The 6,105-nt window shown below is 28.3% G+C and overlaps 1 long non-coding RNA gene across 1 annotated transcript; it reads left to right on the forward strand.

Moving 5' to 3' along the window:
- Positions 1 to 484: 484 nt before the first annotated feature.
- On the forward strand, positions 485 to 2,100 carry LOC145038814 (uncharacterized). Its single transcript, XR_013679582.1, has 3 exons — positions 485 to 559; positions 1,277 to 1,375; positions 1,457 to 2,100. It is a non-coding gene; the product is annotated as an uncharacterized LOC145038814 (long non-coding RNA).
- The last annotated feature ends 4,005 nt before the right edge of the window (positions 2,101 to 6,105 follow it).

Consider the following 6,105-nt stretch of genomic DNA (forward strand, 5'->3'; position numbering starts at 1 on the left):
ATGTAATTGGTTTGAATATCCCAACAATTTTATTTATGGGTAGATATTTGATAAATAACAACCAACTTTGTAAAGTTAATTTATAATAACAACAAACTTTATAGAAATAAGTTATGCTACTTGTTCCATTATTTTTTCAATTTTTTTGAGTTTACGCTAAAAACAACCAACATTGTAAAGTTAATATATAGAGGGTGTTTGACATTCATTTTCAACCAATTTTTTATCTTTTCATTTTTCAAAAAAAAAAAAAAAAACTGTTTGGCAAAATGAAAAGATCTTTTCAAAACAACTTTTAAATTAAAAAAAATAAATAAAAATAAATAAATAAATAAATGCTCCTTGCACAAAAGACGATAATTCATACATTTTTGAGACTTTTTAAGCTGAAAAAAGTTAAATTACAATAATGCCCTACAACAACCCTAATCAATTTTTACATATCTTTTCTCGGTTTTTTCTTCTCATTCACGATCGGGTGCACCATATTTCCTCCCACCGACGACCCTCCTCCTTCCAACCATCGTTGCCGGCGTCACCTACCTCCTTCTCCGTTCAGGTAAGCTAGCTTCAGCTCCGATTTGCTTTATTTGTTTCGAGATTTTCGATCTGTTCATCTTTTCCTCCAAATGCATGTTTTGGTTCTCCTGATTTCCTTTTGTAGTGCACCTTATCGGTACTTATGCATCTCAAATCGATAAAATTGATTGTACCTGTGTTGTGTGCTGATTACCCTAAATCGATATGTAGTTGTGTTGTAGGTTTTGTTAACAGGTCCTTAATGAATTTTTGTTTCCATTTTTTTTATTTGGATGAAGTAGAATTCATGAAAGTTTGATTAGAAATTTGTGAAATTGGTGAAATCAGTTAGAAAGGTTAATGAAATTGATGAAATTAGTAAAATTGCATATAACAGTTACATTTTTTTCTGGTTTATCTCTTGAATTAGTGTTACTTTGGTTTGATGTTATATTGATATTTATGCTGTTTAAATGTTGATTCTATGTAATTCACAGAAAATGGACCAAAACCACACTAATGTTGTTGATTATGAAACATCTTTAAAAATGAAAAAACCAAAATTCTTATGGGATAATCGTACCTTCATGGTGTTTTGTCGATTTGTGCTTCATTGAACTAAGAAAATGCCATAGACCCGGTACTCACTTTGAAAAGGTTAGGAAGGAGAATTTACAAAAACACATGAAGATAAAACAAGTTTTGGTCTTGAAAAAAAAAACAACTAACAAACAAATGGGGGAACATGAAAAAATAGTGGAAGCTTTATGACCGCTTAATGAGGCTTGAAACCGGACTCAATGGGACGAGAAGCCTAATAGAGGCATCACCTCGGTTGTGGGAGGAGAAAATAAAGGTATGACTTACAATTCTTTCTTATTATTTAAAGTTATGACTTATAATTATTTTTTATTTACATTATCTTTTTGTCTTGCAGGAGAATAAAGAATATGCCAAATTTAGGATATTTAATGAGAAATATACTCTTTTGTTTCAAGATTCCATTGCCATTGAAGATCAAACTATGATTCCGTTACAATTTCAAAAAAAAATAGCAATCCGAACGAAGAAAAAAAAAATAGCAATCCGAACGAAGAAAATATGGAGGGCAAAGGAAATAGTGATGAAGTCAATTTAGATGATGATGCGCCTCTTTTTCCTAGTTTCCATGAAAGTAGTTCAACAAAAAGGAAGAAGAAAAAGTCATTTTCCAAAGTAAAAGTTTGGTTTATGAGGAAATAGTAAATATTTTATTGGATGCCATATCGGAAAAAACACACAAACTTTTCCACATAATAATCCATCCCTAATAATAATAATAGATTACATGGCCATTGTCATCAAGTATCCCGATTTTCGTGAAAGGACCAAAGAATTTTCACAAGCATTGGTTGTTTTCACCAAAAAACAAAATCATGGTGCTTTTATGTTTCCAATGATTTATGAAGCCAATATTAACTTCCTTAAGTTTATTATGAAATAACGATTTTTCATTCGAAATCATGTCTTATCGTTTATGTGTTATGCTTTGACATTATGTGGTATCTTTTCACATTACATGTTGTCCTTTGACATTATGTATTCAACATTTGACATTATGTCTTTGACATTTTATAATATGCATTATTGTTGTCGTTATGTAAAAGACATTTTTCTATTATGTGTTGGTGTTTGACATCTTTATATTTGTTTTACGTAGGATGGACACACAGCTCCATACAAAGGCGTTAATATTTGTTATCATATACCAAATTTTCGACGTGGACACACAATTGTTAAACGTGAACCTCGTGGACTAAAAGATAAATTTAACTATCTTCACTCATCATTGAGAAATATCAATGAACGAACTTTTGGAGTGTGGAAAGCTAGGTGGATGCTATTAGGAGACATACATGTTAATTACAAGTAAAATAACCAAGTGAGAATTGTGATAACGTCAATTGCGATCCATAACTCTATTAGAAAAGTTGGTAGGTTTAATGAAGTATTCAATAGGCATCAAAATAATCCTACAAGCACACACGAGATGATAGTAGTAGTGAAGTTTACCAAGAAGATCCAAGTACACGTCGCAGTGATGACGATTCGTATATAACAGTGATTTTATTGCAGAAGATATAATCACATTGCAGAGATGAATTTAATAATACGTTATCAATGATCTTCTTTATGAATTATTTATAATTTGTATTACGTTTTGTATGAACGTAATTAAAATATTATGGTATAATAAAAAAAATTAGAAATATTTTAAAAGAAATTTATATTATATATTTTCCAAAAAATGATTACAAATTTAGAAATTGTGTATAAAAAATTGTTATACTCATTAAAACAAAACAAGAAAAAACCATTAAAAAAAAACAAATAAATAAACATCAAAACTAAAACCCAAGTAAATAATAGACAAATCTCAGATGATGATTTAATTTAACAAACAGATAGAAAATTTTAGATTCATTTGCACTAAAATCTAAAAATATCCATTTCACCTTCATTCCATTCTCTTGTTTTGTTTTATAATTTGCAAATATTGTTGTTGTTTAACAATCACTTATTTACATTGAAACTATGTAAAAAACAAAAAGAAAACTAACCAGACTAACCTCAGATTCGGGGTGAAGATGGAAGGGAGCTGATATAGAAAAAGGACCATACTTTTCGTTGAAACTTACGCTACCACAAAATAAAATATAAAAAATCCATTGAAAGGTTACATGATTTTATGGAGTATGTATGCTATGAGGTTCATATTTATAAACAAATAAAGATTCCTGACCTGCTTATGAACCGTCCTACAAACTGAACATTTAAGAGTTAAACGGACCTACAAAATGAATTCAAGAGTGCTAATTGAGATTGCAACTTATAAATAAGTTTCAACATATATAGTAACACAATGACATTTGAGAAGAAGTCCCGTGTAAAATTCAAATTATTATTTTGTGATAAAGTTGATTTGTTTATTAATCAAATTGGCCAACCTAAGGTTAACGGTGATTGTAATATTAACAATTTTGTACCAATAATTTGACCAAATAAGCAGCAAAATGATAACAAATAAAATAATCTAACATATTACTATGCAACTGACAATTAAGAGACTTGTTGGAAAAAGAAAAGCATGAACAAAATATAAACAAATTTGGTAGGAGTTTGGTTAGGTTACGTAGATATGAGGAGGGAAAAGTATACAATTAACCAAATCAAAGAATATATATATATATATATATATATATATATATATATATATATATAGAGAGAGAGAGAGAGAGAGAGAAAGTTAGGTTCAAATATTTTCAACAAGTATTGTGTGCATGAATGCACCAATCACAATTTAGCAAATTATTAATTAATTTATTTAATCCATTAGGGTAATTATGTAATCTTTCATTTTAATTCCTTATTTATTCTGATTCTTATCCCTTTATATTAGGCAATGATTTATGATTGATTTAGTTATCTTTAATTTAATTTTCTCTATACAATCGATTCTAACGTCCGATCCATAAACACAGATCACAATTGTCGATTCCATAACCTACTGATCAATTTGTGTTACACATTCGATGGATGTTCATACTAGAAATCAGAACCATGTATTGCTACATATTTACCAGCATCTGTCTACGATAATCCTGATATTGTTGCAAACGTCCCCCACACACATTTTTACTGTTTTTACATATACATATGTATTAAATATGATAATCTTCCAAGAAAACGATGATCAAAATCCCGGGAAGGATTTGGGTAATGTCAATGATCCCAAGAATCCGGTGAATGAAGTTGTGAAGAAAATAAGAAGATGTAAAACATGCTTTGGAGTTGGTCATGATAGCAGGAATTATCCTTTTGGATTGAAGAAATCATAGAACTACAAGAACTTCATCAAATTGGTCATTGTTAGATATTATTTAGTTTGATTTCAGTAAAATAAAAGTATGTTTTTGATGAATTATATGGTATTATCAAGTTTCCGTTCAGTGTAATAAAGTTGTCGTTTGATGAATTCTATGTGTCTTTCTTTAATTATTATGGTTAAAACTAATAAGATGTTCGTGTTTTCTGCTATATTTATGTTTCATATGATCATACAGTTTATCATTCCAACAGAATACCAGAGCAGAACATTACAGTTCTCATTCAAACATTATGTCAAAAAACAATGTTCATTATACTTCATTTTATTTGTTTGATGTTTCATAAAATCAACACACATAATTTTCAAAAACTTTGAATTGTAAACATTTTTGTTAGTCATATATATTTATTACTCTTACATAATGATTTTCAATGCATGCATTGATTCTAGTTAACAAAAATTGATACGTTTTATAAGTCATATTTGCTAGAGTATTCTGATAGAATTATTTCATTCCGATAACATGCAGAGTTTTGGAATCAATATTTATATAACATTCTAATAGAATTATGTCGTCAATAAAATATTCTGCAACTTTTTAAAAAAAAATACATAATAATATTGTTAAGTAGTTAATATAATGTACTGTTGGAATTTTTTATATTTGGAATGTGAATATAGTACCATATGAATATTTTTTCTTTTATCATGTTTTTAAAAGAAATCAAATCGGAATCATTTATTTTTATCAATGATCCCTAATATCAAGGCTTTTAATTTGCATAGAATCCGTTTTCATCCCTATCTAGTTTGTAAGACATTTTTAAATATTTTAATTTTTCAACTTACAAAGAATATACAAACACTCTCGGAATTTCTTAGCAATGGGCGATCAAGAATCAGATGTCAATAATCATATTTATGAGGAACATTATTTGGCTAGTGATGATGACAATGGAATTGAAGATTTTGATTTTCCTGATAATGATACACTATATAATGACGAATTTCAAACAGGAGAAAGCAGTAATTGAAAGGCCCCAACTTTCATATTTTTGAAAGACCAAAACTTTCATATTTCACACTATCATTACTCCAAAACATGCTATTTGCATATTCATAAAAAGCAATATTTTACATTAATATAAAGGATTTACAAACTATTGGATACAAACCTTCTATTACAAAGTGTTATATATATTACATAACTACCCAAGATATTGTAATTTATACACACATAAAAAGTAGTACAAAAGTACTATTACAAACTATTCTACATCTTTCAATAGTATATAAACATACTGATTATTTATCACCTGCAGTAGTTAAACATTGATAGGGTAAGCGGTGACGCTTAGTGAGTTCAAAAATAGATACAATATAATGTTATGCCATATATATATATATATATATATATATATATATATATATATATATATATATATATATATATATATATATATATATATATATATATATACTTCAATGTGGCAAAAGCAAAGAGGAACAACAAGAAGTATGTCAGATCATGTGACAAGCATTCATATCAATCAAAGAAATTATTCAAAGAAATTCTTTTCAATTCTTGATATACATCAATAAAGCTTTGGCCCAATTGGCATAGAAGACATGCAATTTTTGATTAACATCTTGTTAGATTTCAGGCTTATAGTCCTGGCTAACCATTTGCCAATGCCATAGAATAGAAGTCACTCTCT

Source organism: Lactuca saligna, chromosome 4 (assembly GCF_052625555.1).
Source record: "Lactuca saligna cultivar CGN05327 chromosome 4, ASM5262555v1, whole genome shotgun sequence".
Classification (NCBI taxonomy): domain Eukaryota; kingdom Viridiplantae; phylum Streptophyta; class Magnoliopsida; order Asterales; family Asteraceae; genus Lactuca; species Lactuca saligna.